The following is an 18,618-nucleotide window of genomic DNA, read 5'->3' as shown; positions in this document are numbered from 1 at the left end:
TTTATAACACATGGTATCTCCTTAAGTAGATTTATAAGGCATATGGTACACACTTGTAGTTTTCTTAAATAACATTTTAGGCAAGTTTGCTTTAGGGAAAGGGAAATGAATATTTTATCCTTTTAGTCTTTTTGTTTGTTTGCTTTTTGTATCAGGGATTGAATCCAGGTGTGCTTTACCATCAAGCCAAATCCCCAGCCTGTTTTAAATTATTATTATTATTATTTTTTATTTTGAGAAAGGTTCTCACCAAGTTACTTAGGGCCTCACTAAGATGCTGAATTTGGCTTTGAATGTGCAATACTCCTGCCCCAGCCTCCCAAGCCACTTGGAGTAGAGGTATGTGCCACCACTCCTGGTTTTTTCTCATATTTTGAAGAATGAGTGTATTTCTCATCACAATTGTGGTTCACTAGAGTGATAATGTGCAAATTATAAAGGATTAACTTTCTGTTGTAATATTTACCTCCACCCCACTATTCATTTTTTTAATAGTCTTAACATTGTGAGCAAGTGTTACTTGTTGTTGTTTGTTTTGGTACTGGGGATTGAACTCAGGGGCACTAGACCACTGAGCCACATCCCCAGCCCTATTTTTGATTTTATTTAGAGAGAGGGTCTCACTGAGTTGCTTAGGGCCTCACCATTGCTAAGGCTGGCTTTGAACTTGCAATTTTCCTGTCTCAGCCTCCAGAGCTGCTGGGATTACAAAAGTGCTGAGCAAACGTTTTATCAGTCCCTAAACACTGTGAACTTACAGAAATTCAGTGGATATAGAGGTGCACAGAAACCTCCAACAAATTGGAGAACCCATTTGGTATTGGATCCTTAAGCACAGCCCTTTTATCCCATTGCCACACTCTAAACACTCATAAAATATTCTTGTTTCTTGCTCTAAATATTTAAAAATATATAACCCAATCAATAAATGGGCCAAGACCTGAACAAACACTTCTCAGAAGATGATATAAAATCAACAAATGTATGAAAAAATATTCATCATCTCTAGGAATTAGAGAAATGCAAATCAAAACCACTTTAAGATATCATCTCACTCCAGTCAGAATGGCAGCTATTATGAAGACAAACAACCAATAAGTGTTGGAGAGGGTGTGGGGAAAAAGGCACACTCATGCATTGCTGGTGGGTCTGCAAATTGGTACAGCTAATATGGAGAACAGTATGGAGATTCCTTGGAAATCTGAGAATAGAACCACCATTTGACCCTACTATCCCTCTCCTTGCTCTATACCTCCAAAGACTTAAAAACAGCATACTACAGGGACACAGCCACATCAATGTTTATAGCAGCACAATTCACAATAGCTAAACTTTGGAACCAATCTAGATGCCTTTCAGTGGATGAAAGAAAAAAATGTGGCATATATATATATATATATATATATATATATATATATATATATGGAATTTTACTCAGCAATAAAAGAGAACAAAATCATGGCATTTGCAGGTAAATGGATGGCCTTGGAGAAGATAATGGTAAGTGAAGTTAGCAAATCCCCCAAAATCAAATGCCAAATGTTTTCTCTGATATAAGAGACTGACTCATAGTGGAGTAGGGAGGGGAAACATGGGAGGAATAGATGAATTCTAGGTAGGGCAGAGGGGTCAAGGAAAAGGGAGGGTGCAGGGGATTAGCAAGGATGGTGGAATGTGATAGACATCATCATCCAAAGTACATGTATGAAGACACAAATTGGTATGAACATAGTTTATATGCAACCAGAGATTTGAAAATTGCGCTGTATATGTGTAATAAGAATTGTAATGTGTTCTGCTGTCATTTATTTTTTAAAATAAAATCAATAAAAAATAAAATCCACCCTAATTATAATTATGTTCTTTGGATATTGTGTCCTTCCTAAAGAGGTTTTCATTTTCTGAAGTCCTACAGACTCAAACTCAAACACATAGATTTTTTTATATCCTTTTGTGTGTGTGTAAGCAAATAACAACATTAAAACAATATGCAAGACTTTCATTCTATTTTTACATTTCACTGCATTTCAGGAGGGTGAAAGTATTTTCTGTGCTCATGCTGTTAGGTTTGACACCTCTTGGTTGTTCATATCTACAAGAAAAGTTTACTCATGTAAATAACATGATAATAATATAAGGGTATCATGCAATTACAACATCAGAGGAAATCATAAACAAAGAAAGTACTGCCAGATTAAAAACCTATGAAATTGTAAAAAATTGGTTTGAATTAAAAATGCAATATGATTGTTTGTATTTCTATTTCGAGTCAGTTCTACTTGTAAACTTTTTATGTAATTAATATTTTCTAAGTGATTTTTTTTCTTATTACATAAATGATAGAAGAATTTGTAGATTACTATCCAAAAATACTATTCTTTATAAATTGATTGAACTTGGAATTTTAGGTTTGAAAGAAAAATATAAACTATTGAAAAATGAGAGAAAACATACAATATGTTTTCAACATTTACAATATAAAGATTTTCTAATAACTGAATTTGCAGAGTGAAATTTGCATAAATTCAAATATAAAATACATGGAAGAGCCCTACAATTATGAGGTAAATAATGGATTATTTATTCATTATTAAAAATATAAAAACAACAGTTAAATGTGTAAAAAATTATGAATATCAGTGCAAATATGTAGACAAGAAATGTTACAAATAAATACTAAAATAAGCATGCTAAACAGCACAGAGATGTGAGAAAAGACCTTACTATTGACTGGCATCAAATATTGGTTACAAAACCAAAGAATCTCTCGTTTTACTCACTAATCTATATGTAAATGATGTTAATTTAAGAAATAAGTGAAGATAATAAAGTTCTCTTAATCCCAATATTTTACTTTTGACAACTTGTCAAGAAAAAAAATCATAGAAAATGTAATGCTACTAAAAGCATAAAGTGGATGGATCAATAAGATAATATTTAAATAGATAATTAGGGTTAATCAGGTCAAACTTGTATAGATAATATTGTAAATATTTATCAAAGTTTAAATTTATGTTTAAAGCAATTAGTTAAAAGCATATTATCCATAAATAAAGAATTTAAAAGAAAAAAACATGCACTTGTGTTTATATGCTCAAATATTTTGTTTTAAGAAGCAGAAAATGAATTTTGGGCAATGTATTCAAGTGTTTACTTTTCAAAATGTTGCTGTAATATTCTACTATTAAGAAATAGTAGGGAAGTTGGTGGTTGGCGGAAATGGCAGGAGCCGGGGCCGGGCTGCTGGTCATGGCGCTAAGGGGACCTTCTGAGTCAGCTCATCAGACCTGTAGACGCGTGCAGCTGCATCCTATGCGCGGGGCCCGGGCCTCGGGAGAGCTCAGCCGCTGCGGGCCCAGGACTAGGGCGTGCTGGAGATGGATTTGCGCCAACAGCCAGCAGCCGGCCGCCTGGCGCGCGGTCCGGGAGGGCGTGCCGCCGCGGCTTCGGGCCGCGCGCTGTGAGCCGCCGGGCGAGAAGGGAAGCCGCGGAACCTCGCGCACCCGGGCGTGGCGGGCGAGAGCACGAGTGGGACGGCCGCTGTGCGCAATCAGTGCAGGCTCCCACCCGGCTCTAACTCGGCGCGGCCCCGACAGCGCGGCCACAACCTCGGCCCTGCAGCCGCCACCGGCGCCGCTTCCTGAGAGCGCGAGGTAGGAGATGTGCCTGGGGCGGCTGTGCTTTCCAGAGTGCCAGCCCGGGCAGCCGCCGCAGAGAAGTGCCGCCTGGCGGGGTCACGGCGCCTGAAGCCCACGTGCGCCGCCGAACCCAAGGTGGCCTGTGGTTGACAGCACAGCCCGGCGAAGCCGCTGCCCGTGCTCCTCCCCGAGGAAAGGATTTTGATTTCAAAGAAAGGAAGGAAGGACAACTCCCAGCTTCCCTGTCCGCCCTCTCCGCTCCGGGGAGGCTGGGCCAGGCCATGCCCAGGAAGGCTGCAGCGGCTCAGCAGAAGGGACTTTCCTGGCAGCACCGAGGCGAGGAGCGCGGACTGTGAGTTTATTCTCCCGCGGTTCATGCTTCCTGCAAGCCTTTTAGGAGGCCGAACGCTGCAGCCTATCTTCACGCCACGAAGAGCCTCCGGTGTTCTCTGGCCCTCGGGCTCACCCTATGCTGCCCGGGCTCTGGCCGCCGCAGCCCAGTGCCCTCTACCCGCGGCGGTGGATGGCATGATGGTGCGGGGAAGGCACCGCGGCCTTGGCCAGCTGAGTCGCGGGGGCGGCGGCAGCGGCGGTGGTAGCGGGCTCCCCAGCGGCATGCCAGTGCCCCCTGGGCGCGATGGCTAGTGGCAGCGCTGGGAAGCCCACTGGCGAGGCGGCTTCTCCGGCTCCTGTGAGCGCCGTCGGTGCGGCCAGCTCGCAGCCACGGAAGAGGCTGGTGTCGGTCTGCGACCACTGCAAAGGTAAGATGCAGCTGGTGGCCGACCTGCTACTACTGTCCAGTGAGGCCTGGCCAGTACTCTTCGAGGGCCCCGCCTCCTCTTGTGCTAGTGCGGAGTCCTTTGAGCAGTGCCAGGACACCATCACTGCGCGCACCAAGGGGTTCTCCATTCTCACCCATGATGTGCAAAGCCAGCTTAACATGGGTCGATTTGGAGAGGCTGGGGACAGTCTAGTGGAACTGGGCGACCTGGTGGTGTCGCTGACCGAGTGCTCAGCCCACGCCGCCTATCTGGCTGCAGTGGCCACCCCAGGCGCACAGCCTGCTCAGCGGGGCCTAGTGGATCGCTACCGCGTGACAAGCTGTCGCCGCGAGGTGGAGCAGGGCTGCGCGGTGCTAAGAGCCACCCCACTGGCCGATATGACCCGGCAGCTGCTGCTGGAGGTGTCCCAGGGTCTGTCGCGCAACCTCAAATTCCTGAGGGAGGCATGCGCCCTAGCCAGTGTCAAGTCACTGGACCGCTTTTCATGGGAGCAGTTCAAGCTGGGCCTCAAGTGCATGAGCACCAGTGCATAGGCGCTGCTGGCTTGCAAGGGAGGTGAAGGTGGCACCCAGTGAACTGGCGCGCAGCCGCTTCGCGCTCTTCAGTGGGCCCCTGGTGCAGGCTGTGAGCGCACTGGTGGGCTTTGCCACTGAGCCGCAGTTCCTGGGTCGCGCGGCCGCTGTGAGCGCAGAGGGCAAGGCGGTGCAGACCGCCATCCTGGGTGGTACCATGAGCATGGTGTCAGCCTGTGTGCTTCTGACCCAGTGCCTCAGGGATCTGGCACAGCACCCTGATGGGGGCGCCAAGATGTCGGACCACAGGGAGAGGCTGAGGAACCCTGCTATCTCAGGCTTTAAGAGAGAGGTCTTCACCCAGGACTTTACCGCCAGTAAATTCCAATTCTGTGAATTAGCAACACCCCCCTCCACCCCATGCCCTTTCTTCTACCCCAGCCTAAAGGAAGACACTTATTCTCTGCCCCCTCCATTTATACCAAAGAAATCATAGGTGGAACCCCCGCCACCACCACCCCCACCATGTTAATTGCCCAAGAGGAATCTTCCAGAAGTCAGGGCCACGCACACAACTCACATGCACCGAAGAGCCCAGGTGTCAAGCAGCCCATACAGGAGTGGGGAGCAGAAAATGGGTAATCTGCTGGTTGTGGTTTTACCCCTACACCCCCCACCCCTGTCCGTCAACTGAATTTTATTAATTGGGCAGGAAGGAGGTCATGGGTTCATTTCTTCTTTTTTATTTTAATTAAAAGAAAGGTTACCTCAGTTTCACTCCTTAGACATGGATGTAGCTACCTTTTTTTGTATGTTATTTTTTTAATTAATTGTGTTGAATTAGGAGTATATTGGTGTGAAAAGAGTATGACTTTGCCATGTGATTTGCAAATGGGAGGAAAGCTACTGTGAGTATGTTTTATTTTTTAATTTACACCATAGAGTGATTTATTTTTCCCCCAGTGTCAAGTTTTTACCTTGCATGTACTGGAGTATTTATTTCATCTATTAAAATGTTATGTTTTTTTTTTAAAAAAAGAAATAGTATAAATTTCTGTGTACTATCAACATTGAATATGTTCACATTTAAAATTAAACAAAAGGGTTGTGGTTTATTTTGATCAAATATGCTGGTATATTTCTTATTTTCAGTATTATGCTTAGTAGAAGCTCACAAGAAGCAGGGCTCTGCCCCATCAGCAGTCTGCTTTCGCAGGTGGACTGGTTTGTCTGCAGAGAAGTGCCCTTTGCCTGCTATGTATTGGCGTCTCTGTTCTGATAATGCCCTTCTTCAGCGGAGGTCCATCCTTCCCCAACATGCTCACAATAAAAGCCAACTTCTGGTAATTCATCATGCCAGAACCTTCCTGCAGCCACCTCCTTGTTCCTCAGGCTGTAGATGAGTGTGTTGAGCATGGGTGAGAGGATGGTGTAGAAGATGAAGACCCTTCATCCTGCTCAGCTGTGTGATAGGCTCTGGGCAGGAAGTACTTGCTGATGGCTGATCCATAGAGGAGGGACATCACAATCACATGAGAAGAGAGGTTGCCAGAGCCTTGTTGACCCCCATGTTGGATCCTGACTTCAAAATAGTGGAGAGGAGGCCACTCTTGGATACACGCACACTAGGACATTGTGATAATTTGGCTTACTTCTAATTGGCTGTTCACCAAATGCATGGTATGTGATTTTCTAGAAAGCCATGATTCCAGGACTGAGCACTTGTTTCTCTGGTTCCTTTTCTATAAATAAGAGAGACATAGCATCAGATAAGTAGACATTTTAGAATTATTATATAATTTTAACTTATGTTGTTAAATGATTTGCACCTATAATGTCTCCCATATGAGGCCATTAGGGCAGATATTGGAATGAGCAGGAACACAATGCTACTGACACAGAGACTGTTTTCATAAAGAGAGGTGTCAGAACAGATGAGTTTCAGCAGAGCGCAGATCTCACCAAAGAAGTGGTGAATTTCCCTGGATGCATAGAGGGGAGAGCCATGGTGTACACGACCTGACCAAAGCATTGAGGAGCACCCCAGCCAGGTTCCAGCCACAAGGACAATACAGATAATGGGGCACATGAGGACTGAATAGTGCAGTGGGTGGCAGATAGCCATGTAGCAGTCGTAAGTAAGCCATGACCGCCAGGAGGAGGCGCTCAGCACCCACTAGAGTCATGAAAAAGAAGAGATGAAATCCACAGGTAGCAGAGGAGATGCTGCTTCTTCCAGCCAAAAAGTCAATGCCTATCTTGGAGAAAAAGGTGGAGCTGTCCAAGAGAAACTGATGGCTGAGAAGGAAGTACATAGGGGTGTGGAAGTACATGTCCAGCCCAATTAGAGTCAACATCATGCCATAGCCCCCAAGGGACACAAGGAAAACCAGGAAGACAAGGGTGAAGAGAAGCCTGGGGGCTTGGGTGTGGTAGAAGCAGTCCAGGATAACAAAGTCAGCTCCCAGGGTCCCTTTTGTTCCCCTCCATCCCGCTCTGCAGCTCTGCCCTGGAGAGGGTTACAGGGTTGCCACTCTCCACCTAGAATCCCGCTGTGCTCTGAAATGGGCCGGTTTCATCTTCTCCATCAACATTGTGTGTTCTTGCTATTGCATGACAGAATCATCATTCTAAAGCACTGGTCTGTGTCAAACAGGAGTACAGATATCACCTAGGTGGGATATGTGGTAAACAGGCTCAATAAAAGTTGTATTTCTACAGCCTCAGTCATCTGCTGGAACAATGTTCTCCCTCCAACAAATAGTATTACTGAGACATTAAGACTTTAGACACGCTAGGACATTGTGACAGTTTGGTTTACTTCTAGTTGGATGTTCACCAAATGCATGGTATGTGATTATCTAGAAATCTATAATTTCAGGGCTGAGCATTTCATTTTCAACCTATAAATAAGAGGGACATAGCATCAAACAGTCATTTTAGAATAATTATATAATTTTAACTTCTGTTGTTAAATGACTTGCACCTATAATGCTTAATATACTGCTCCATAATGTGGCAGTTCTTTCATGCTCAACAGTTTTATGCAGAAGGAACAGTTTTTACACAGAGAGAGATATGGCAGACCCTTCTGTATACTCTCTGGGCTGTGATTACTCAAGTTATTCTATTAAAATGTTCTCCAGGATCTGAGAATCTGAAGTGCTCCCAGTCCTTTTTTTTAATTGCAACTTCTTACCTAACTTTGGTTTAGGTCTAACTAAAATTTACCTAACTTTCTGTTTTTGGTCCTGGGGATGATGAATGCAGGGCCTTGTTCATGCTTGGCAGGTGTTCTAACACTGAGCTGGATCCCCAGCATTTCATTTTTTTTGAGATGGCATCTCCCCTAATTTGCCTGGCCTTGCCTGGAACTTGCCAATTCTTCTGCCTCAGCCTCTGAGTCATTGGGATTCTAGAGCACATTATCATGCCTGGCAGGTTTTACATTTTTGAGTACTATTTACAATAAGCTATTTCATCTGCATTAATTTATGTTTTAATATACCTGGTAGAAAAAGATCTTTTTTTCTGTAAAACACCTATTTTCAGAGTAACTATTTTCGATTATAATGTAATATTTGGATAAAATTCAATTCTTGTATTGAAATCTTAATTTTAATCTTATTTGAGCCATCAGAATTGTATAAATAAGTCAATCTCTTCAACAATCCATGTTACAACATTCAATAATTATATGTTCAGGATATGTTTTTTATAACTCAAAAATTTTGTGAGTCTAATATGCCCTCCCAACTATTGAAAAGCCTCTAAAGGTTGTATAACCTCAGAAACATATTGGTAAGTACATAAAATCTATGTTTCAGAGCATTTCTCAATTTTTCTTATATTTATCCAGAACTAAAGACTTGATGGGTTACTTTATAACTTTATTTTCAGTTGTGTATTAGAAGTAAGATGAAGGATGTTGGATTAAGTAATGACTCACCCAAGCAGAACAACACATTGGTCATCATAATGCCTGAAACTTGATTAATTTCTTTTGGTGTAAAATAAATCCTATTTTTTTCAGAAATGCTAGATGTAAATTGCTATCTTTTATATTTTCCCTGCGATGTCCCCAGGAGTGTACTCAGGAGGAATGAAGATTGCCCAGGAAAGTGTCCAGAACAATCATCTTTTCTTGATGTTGGAGTCATACTCTGCCAGCGAGTAAGGAGATTCAAGGCCCACAGGACTCTCCCACAGAGACTCACGCCACAGAGTGCCTCTGCCTGCACTGTCCTCTGAGGAACTCTTCTTGTTTTCTCTGCCTTCCCTCAGGTAGGATGCTGCCTAATTAAAAACTGTCCTTCAAATACTGAGCTCAGTCGAGTTTGTTTCCTTGGAAAAACATAAATAAAAATATCATTGAGTCACACAGTCACCAGCACCAGAAGCCTCCATCTGAAGAAGGCCATGAGGCAATCTCAGCTCAGAATTTCACATTTTCCCTTTGGATCTAGATCATGTCTGTTTCTTGGCTTTATGATTTTTTACTGCTCTCAGCTGTATTATGTTATGCTCGAATTCGGGACCCCCAAAGACCACCAGAGACCCAAGATCGATGCAAGCAGCAAAGAGGTGTTTATTGCAAGCTAGCTCGGTCCTCCGCACGCACACACAGCAACTGGTGAAGATGAGAGGCCCCACGCCCAGGGTTTGCAGCATTTTTATACATTCTTTGGAGAGGGCAGGGACTTCACATACATCATAGCAAATCATCACACACCGGGGAAAATCAAATAACAACTCTAAAACATGATTAGCACATTCACTGGCAGGAACAAGTTGGGGAGGGGTGATTGGTCAGTACAAAAGGGGTATTCGTTTGAACTGATTGGTTTGAGCCAAGATGGGTGTACGTGCTGAACTGCATGGTTTCCCAACTTGTTATCAACCACCATAAAATACTGGGAGGGTCATCTAGCATCCCAGGTATTTCCCTGTCTCATGCTGATTGGTGACTGCTAGGGGGTTGCTATGGATCTCCACCTAGCCTGACTGAGTCAGGGACACCTGGCGCAGCAGATCTCTCCTGTTATTTGTAGATAAACAACTTAGCAGGGTGGGAATGTGCCTAGGAGTGCTCTGTGGGTTTTTCCAAGGACAAAGGCCATGTCCCTTCCTTGGACAGGCTTTGCTCTGAGATAGAGGCTGGTTTTTCAATTACTTACAGTGTAAGCAATTGGTTCTTTGTTTCTTCACCTATAAAACTGGATGATATCAGGGTACATGGTATATATGGTCTGTGGGTATAAAGTAATTTGTTATTGAAAATTTCTTGGAAGAGTGCCAGGTACACACAGGATATTTAGAGCTACACCTCTTAGGTTGACTTTGAATTTTATAAAGGAGTACATATTGTTCATAAAATATAGTTTTATTCACCTACTGACATCCTCAAAAACACAGATTATGGAATTATGCAAGAATTAACTTTAAAATGTTATTTTTAACAATTTTATTTCTTGCTGTACCTCATGGTCTTTTGATAGACATGTGTTTTGCAATGGTTAGCTTTGACTAGTTAGCAGATGCAGTACCTTGTGCACTTGGGGGTTTTTTGTCCTGACAGCACTTAACCTCTGTCTTCTCAGCTGTTTTCAACATGTGGTTCATGATTATAGCTGAGGACACCATGCTTCATGTAGATCTCTTGAACTGCTTCCTTTGAATTCCTGCCAGGCCACGTCACTTTCCCAGAAGCTCGGTTGGCCACAGTGCCACTCTGCTTCTAAGAGTATCATTTTTTCTGACTCCAGGGTCAAGGTTTGCTGCTTGTTCCGCTGAGCCTGGCTCATTTCATACTATGTCTTCCAAGTCACCCATTGTCACTAGTGAGAGACTGTCCCTCCTCTCTAATGATGTGTGGTATGATGTCTCCTGCACATACACGTGTTTTCTCAGTTCATTCATTCGCTGATGCACACCTGGGTTGATTCTGTGCCTGTGTAGCACTGGGAATGACGCTGCCACATGCTAGACACATGGACTTTCTTTGACACACTAACTCATGTGGTTTGAAGACACACCCTGCCGAGGACTGCTGCATTCTATGGTAGTTCTACCTTAGGTTTTCCAGGAGCCACTAGACCTTTTCCCAAAGTGACTGCACCATTTGTCATTTCCATTAGCAAAGTGTGTGAGTGTTCCCTTTTCTCTGAATTCTCACAAACATGTAGCTTTTGTTTTTTGATAATAACCATTCAAATAGGTATGAAGTGAACAAATAAATAGGTATGAAGTGGAATCTCTGTGACTTTAGTTTGAATTTCACTTATGATTGGTGATGTTAAACATTCTTCAAACATCTGTTGATCCTTTGTACATTTTTTAGTGGAATACTTATCATATCACTTGACCATTTAACCATAAGATTATTTTCTTGCTATTGAGTTGTTTGAGTAATATAAATAATTCATCTCCAGTTCCCCTGATCTTGTCCAACTCTTTATAGCCATACAGCATGTATTATCACAGAAAAAAATTGTTTAATATTTTTTCATTCTGCTAAGAAATACTGAAAATAAGGTAATCAAATAGAAATGCAAATCAACACCAGGAGGCACCTCACACAATTCAAAATCATTACAGTCAACATGCCATTAGATCCAACCAAACTCCCTGCAAAAGAGTCACCAAATTCTTAGAAGAAACAAAATATAATGATTTGCATTACAGTTACTAAAAAGAATAAAAAATAATATAATTTTAATATTAATCTTGTATAATATTTAGAATTTCAGTTGGATTTTAAAATTTCTACAGTAATATTTCAGTAACCTATGGCTTTATTTATTTATTTTTATTTGCTATTATTATTTTTTCAATCAAAAAATGGAAAAACAAGGTTTTTTAAAATTCTCCTTTTCATTAAAGAAGCATGACTTTCTCACTAGGTCACAGTATTTTGAACATGTGTCTGCATTTTTATGTTAATGGAATTATTGTCAGAGTGTTGGCCACTCCATTGAAGTGTGAGATCTCAGGTGCTTGGCAGAAGAGAGTGGGAAACCATCACCCAGGAGTGTATTCCCTATGTGACCTCTGCTGTCACCTGCCAGTAATGGGGTTTCCACACCTTGGAGAGGAGAAGAGAATGAAAGCAGTCCTCTCTGAGGCAGGCAGGCATGTAGGCAGCCGGGATTACAATCAGCTTCTAGACATCATTCAGTGGATGCACCACGTTGGTGCCAGAGACCCAGACCATCAGGGGGGCACCACATACCTTCTGAGATCTGTGGCAGCTCCCAGGTGTTTTCCAAGAGCACCCCAGAGTGGCCTTCACTGTCCCCACCATTCCAGAAACCAAACAAGCTTCTTACTGCCAGTGGTGCAGTCATATACACTCTGAAAAGGTTGAGTGACTTCTGCCTTTCAGGGAATGCTGCCTTCCACACGGGGTGCTTCTGGAAGGCATTGTCAGGAAACAAAGGTCAAAGGTGGGACTTGATGTCCTATCAGTTCAGATGAACACACAGTGATTACATGGTTATGTGTGGGAAAAAACCAAGCAGTGTTATTCTACAATGAGAAAAGATGGATTTCCCTGGTAACTTGGTGAAAGTGTTGGAGGAGAAACTTACTCCATGTGGGGGAAGGTGGAGTAGAGGAAGGGTCAGGTGCCAGCTGCCCCTGAGCTGGGTGGGATCCCAGCAGCAGGAGGATTGCTTCCTAACAGGGTGATGGAGGAAATTCACTGGAATTCAGCATTGGATAGTAAAGTAACTGTAGAGAGACATTTATAGGTTTTGAACATGGAACAAAAAGTACTGCATTAGAGATGAGCCAGTTTTGCTGGCGGGGGAGTCTGCTCCATCCCCCCCCTTCCCTTCAGGCAGCCAGGGAGGGAAGCCCTGGCAATGAACTTGGCATCTGTGAACCTGTGGAAGAGAGGGAAGTGGATCTCAACAGACCCAGAAAGGCAGGAGGTTGGTGATGGAAAGATGTTGAGCATCTCTGGGCGGGCTGGGGATTCCCAGGCCTGAGGGTGCCCTTGGCTGCTGGCAGCTGGTGCAGGCATCTGGGAGAACAGAAAGTGTCCAGAACCCGCATCTGCACTCCAGGCCTGACCTGGGGAATGTGCATGTGGTGGAGTATGTGCGGCCTGTGCAGGGACTGGCGAGGTTTCTGAACCTGGGCTCCAGGGGAGTGCACTGTGTGTGTGTGTGTGTGTGTGTGTGTGTGTGTGTGTGGTGTGTTTGATGTTTCATTTTTTATCATTTTTGTTCCACTCATCTGTTGTTTTTCCCTACTCTGGATTTGGAATGGAGGTTTTCGTGAATCTGTAGCAACCCAATCACTTCCTATCTGCTCTTAGGAAAAAAGGGGGGCAAGAAATAATTATGGTGGTGACCAATATACAGCCTTAAAATAAATATATGGCACATGAAATGACCTGTATATTACTAATGGCCACACAAAGCAGAATAGTGGGTCAACATTTAATGCAAGCAACAGCAATACACAGCCACAAACTAGATCTGGCACTGAACCCCAGGTGTCGCCTGGGTCACCCATCATGTCAATAACACAACATCATGAATGTTGGGGGCAGGAGTTACATTCACTAAAACAGTTCTCACAGAGCAGGGTTAAGTATATTAAAACATTTTTAAAAACCCAGTTTGGTGAAATGGGACAGAACGTGGATGGAGAGTTACCTCCAGGATGGAGCTGGGCATGTGGCCGATGGCTCATGGAACTGACCAGGCAGGCAGATTAGAAAGCACTAAACCCAGTGATACCTGCAGACACAGGCTGCCTGTGAGGCTGGGGAGGGCACAGCCATGCACATGAGAGAGGCACACTGTGTTGACTGCCCAGGTGGTGGGAAAGAAGACCCCAAAGAGCGGCTCAGAGGAGGCACTGGTGATAGGAGCCAAGGAGAACCTCCTAGTGGAGTCAAGGATCATGGATGCTGCTGGTCAAATAATTTGAAAAGGGAAGTGAAGGAAAAGTGCAGCATCTGCCCAGAGAAGAGAATGCTCTTTACATAGTATATGCCAGGAGAATGATCAGAGATATGGGATTGGCAGGTTCTAGGAGCTGCTTAGGGTACTATATTGCTACAAGAGTTACAATTGAAATTTAAAGGAAGTGAATGGCTATTTTTAAGGGTTGAGAGTACAATTCTTTGTCCCAAGACCAGGATCATAGTCAGAAAATGAAGCCACATGTTTTTCTGAAGGAGAGGACATTAGTCACCTAGAAGCCCTATAAATTCATAGACACTGGGTCATATATGTTTGTGGGACACTTGATGGATCTATAGTCCAAGTAGCTGTAGGTTGTAAGTATAAATTACACACAAGATTTGACAAAATAGAATGAAAACAAAGTATATAAGCAATAATAATTTCATGTGATGCATGTAGACATAACATTGACTAATATATGTAAGAACATGTACAGTATTGTATGAAATAATTCATAATAGTATAAAATAAAATGCAATTAATATTTGCATTGTAAATTTTAGCATGTTTTGTTTTAAATTAAAATATTAATCATTATATTAGTTTATAATGATCAATATATTATTTCAATTAATTTTACTTATAAATGTCACTAGAAACATGTAGTGACATGCATCATTTTCACTATAGTACTATTGGTCAGTGCTTCATGAGGGTGTTCCAGTCTGCATGGAGAGAAGCCATACAGAGGAGTAGGGACAGCCATGCTCACTTCTTCCTAGGGGAGAACATCCCACACACTCTTCCCATGGCCCCCAGCACCTCCTTGTTCCTCAGGCTGTAGATGATGGGATTAAGCATGGGCGTGAGGATGGTGTAGAAGACAGCCAGGTTCTTATCCTCTGCCGGGGATCGGAGATTCTTTGGTCGGAAATAAGTGTAGGCAAAAGGTGTGTAGTAAAATGACACCAAGGTTAAATGTGTGGTGCACGTGGTGAAGGCCTTTCTTCTTCCCTCTTTTGAGCGCATGTGTAAGACAGCAAAAAGGACCCGTCCATAGGACACAGTGATGCCAAGGAAAGGAACAATGAGAAACAGGCCCGTGCTCACAAACACTGTGTACTCATAGACCCAGGTGTCCATACAGGCCAGAGGAACCATGGCTGGGATGTCACAAAAAAAAGTGATTGATGGCCCTAGACCTGCAGTAAGGAAGATGAAAGATGTAAAATGTGTGTGCCATGGAGTTGATGAAGCCCAGTGTCCAGGGCACCAGGATCATCTTCAAACACATGCTTTTACTCATGCGGATGGGGTAGTGGAGTGGGTGGCAGATGGCCACAAAGCGGTCATAGGCCATGGAGGCCAGGATTAAACCTTCTGAGCCGGCCATGGTCAGGAAGAAGAACATTTGCACACCACAGCCCAGGAAGGAGATGCTCTTCTGGCCATAGAGGAAGTTGATGGCCATCTTGGGGACAGTGGTGGAGATGTACATCAGGTCCATGAGGGAGAGCTGGCTGAGTAGAAAGTACATGGGGGTGTGGAGCCTTGGGTCCAAGAAGATGAGGGCAGTCATCCCTGAGTTCCCCAAACAGGCAAGAACAAACACAAAGATGATCAGGAGCAAGAGAAGGAGGCCAGTTTGGTTTTGAGGAAACAATCCCAACAAAATAAAATCACTTGAAGTTTGGTTCCATTTCTCCATGAAAAGGCACTGCTTTAATTTTCTTAAAAGAAAAATAAAAACAAAACTAAGCAATAAACATGATCAAATAGAAAAGGAGAATAAAAGAAATTAAGTTTATTAGTGTTTGTTTTGAATGAATTGTCATCCATACAACACCATGGATTCTGTTCAATAGATTTTTTTATATGAGTAACTTTATGCTTCAGATAATGAATGTGTAGTAGTTGCTAAATGTGTCTGTCTTTTTCCCCATTTCTTATTGGTGCATTACAGATGAATATAATGACGACATTTGCTGTTAACATGTTTGTACAGGCAATACAATATGGCTGAAATCTCTCCCTAGAATGTTCCCCATCTCTCCCTCCCTCCAACGTCCCAGAACCTTTTCTCTACTGATTTCTGATTTTCATGAGATTTCCACTTCCCCTAAGTTTCTTTTGCTTTTCTCCCTCTTGCTTCTACATATGAAGGAAAACATATGACTCTCAATATTTAGAGTTTGGCTTCTTTCCCATAACATAATGAACTCTAGTTCTATCCATTTTTCTTTAAATAAAGTTATTTTTTTTCTTTATGGCTGGACAAATAGCTAGTTCCATAGTTTAGCTATTTTGAATTATGCTGCTATAAACATGGGTATGCATATATCACTGCAGTATAATGACTTTAATTCTTCAGTATAAAAACCAAACCGAGGAGTGGTAGAGCTGGGTCATATGGTTGTTCAATGCTTAGTCTTTTGAGGAACCTCCATACTGTTTTCTGTTTTGTTGTACTAATTAACAATCCCCAAACTGTAAAAGTGTTTCCTGTTTCCCACATCCTCTCTATCATTTATTATTTTTGTATTCTTGATGACTGCCTTTCTGAGTGGTGTGAAGTAAAATCTTAGTGTAGTTTAAATTTACATGATCCTAATTGCTAATGGCACACTAGAAGACATAGGGAAAAGCCCTCTCATCTATATTCATCTGATCTCTGATGCAGTGCCAATAACATATATTGAAGAAAAGATGGTCTTTTCTACAAATGGTGCTGGAAAAACTGGTTATCCAATATGGAAAAAAAAAGATACAAAACCTTATCTCTCACTCTGTACAAAATTCAACTCATAATGTGTCAAAGATCTGTGAATCAAACCAGAAACTTTACTAGAAGAAAACATGGGATCAACACTCCAGCGTACAGGCAGAGGCAACAATTTTCTGAATAGGACCTCAAAGCTCAGGAGATAACACTCAGAGTTCATAAATGGTGTGCCATCAAATTAAAAACTTTCTGCACAAAAAAGGAAACGATAAGAAATGTGAAGAAAGAAAGAGAGAATAGAAGAAAATCTTTGATAGGTATTCTTCTAACATTATTATCTAGAATACATAAAGAACTCACAAAACAGTAGCAAAAGTAGCTGAATTAATAAATGGGCAAGCTATTTAAACAGATACTTCTCAATAGTGGAAATACATTGGCCAAGGAATATGTGAAAAAATACTGTTCAATAGATTTTGATATCAGAAATAAAAATCGCTTTCCCAGTTCTTTCTGGTAACCATCTCAAATTGAAATACAAATTCTACTCCCATATGCAACAAATACAAATGAAATAACTGAGGAAGTCTTTCCTAGATAATGCTGGGCAGGAGCATTCCTAGAACTATGCACCAGGCTCAGCCCCAGAGGAAGCCAGGATCCTTTTTCTTTATGGCTCCCCAACTCAGCACTCAGGTTCACCACAGGCATGGCCTGTGGGGAGCAGAAGTGCCCTGTGTGCTTGAGTCTGCATCCTCAGTGACCTCGCCTCCTCCACACCTTTAGTGCCTGCTCTCCCCTCCCCACTGGCACTGCTGCAGCTGAGTAAGCCAGTAAGTAACCCAGAGCTGTGCTGCTCATCTCCTAAACAGAAGCTGCTGGGCTGGTCCTAGAAGTGGGTCATCATTCAAAATCATCTTTCTTAAGTTGTAAAGGTATCATGAGTCCTATATGATCAACCTTAGTATAGCATGTTCTTTGGATACTGTCTCTTCCCTAATGTGGTTTTCATTGTGAAAACCTTACAAACTAATATCAAATATTAAGGTTTTTAATATACATTTTCCCTTTCTTCTTGGAAGTAAATTACATATGATGAAGTTGACCGATTAAATCATGTGCAATATTTTTTATTCTATATTCACAATGGCAAGCTAGAACTAGAACAGTAACAGAAATACAACACGGGTATGGATAATGGAAGCACATACAGGGACAGACTTTTTGTATATAGAAGAAACCTGGATGTGAGCCGTAACTTACACGAAAGGTTCTTCTCATTACTTCATTTATTTTAATGTGATTTAGACACTAAGTTTTTTTTTTATTTCCCAGATAATAAGAAGAATTCATGGATGTGAAGAATAACATTCTCAAATACAGTTATGCCTTGGAAGAGATTTGACATCATATTACTAATCATTTCACAATAGCACATTTAGTAACTGGTGAGTGATTTACTGTGTGTGCAATAAAGCATTCAAAGTAATTGGTGTAATGATTACTGTCCTCCATAGGATCAGGCCTAATTCTAGGTCAGGCACATGGGCCATGGAGAGGATATTTCTTCCTGTCCTGCAGTTTAGTTTCCCAAGTTATAATCAGGATCTGGCTCTGCTGCTGAGCTGCTCACCTAGGAAGGAATGTGGGCAGAGGCAGTGTCCTAACTGTAGCTTACACGTGTGTGCACTTGCCCTGTTCAGACTTAATTATGTAGGGGAAGTAAAACCATAATTAGTTATTAATCATTTAGAGTAAAGAAACCAAAATGAGAAGAAAATGAGTGAGTTCCTCTCCTAGGTGATATTGTTGCTTAGGCTGGTCTTTGGGAATGTGCATCTGCCTCTCAGCCCTTAACAGCTTCTCTTCTTCTCCTTGTGCCATGTCAGATGTGGCAATTTCATTTTCATTGTTTTTATTCTCACAAATATTCATAAAATGAGATCGTAACATTTCTTATATCGCTGGTATGTGTTTGACTTCTCCCTGTGTCTAGTCTTAGAGAGATTTGCACTTTATGTTTGAGCTTTTCCATGGGGATGC

The 18,618-nt window shown here is 42.4% G+C and overlaps 2 pseudogenes; one reads left to right on the top strand and one right to left on the bottom strand.

Moving 5' to 3' along the window:
- The first annotated feature begins 4,092 nt into the window (after nt 1–4,092).
- LOC113178638 (talin rod domain-containing protein 1-like) lies at nt 4,093–5,392 on the top strand (annotated as a pseudogene).
- A 9,229-nt stretch (nt 5,393–14,621) lies between these two features.
- LOC144254591 (olfactory receptor 2L13-like) lies at nt 14,622–15,561 on the bottom strand (annotated as a pseudogene).
- Between the last annotated feature and the right edge of the window lie 3,057 nt (nt 15,562–18,618).

Source organism: Urocitellus parryii, chromosome 1 (assembly GCF_045843805.1).
Source record: "Urocitellus parryii isolate mUroPar1 chromosome 1, mUroPar1.hap1, whole genome shotgun sequence".
In the NCBI taxonomy this organism is placed as follows: domain Eukaryota; kingdom Metazoa; phylum Chordata; class Mammalia; order Rodentia; family Sciuridae; genus Urocitellus; species Urocitellus parryii.
The sequence above is the reverse complement of the archived record's forward strand: the minus strand, read 5'-3'. Positions and strand labels throughout refer to the sequence as shown.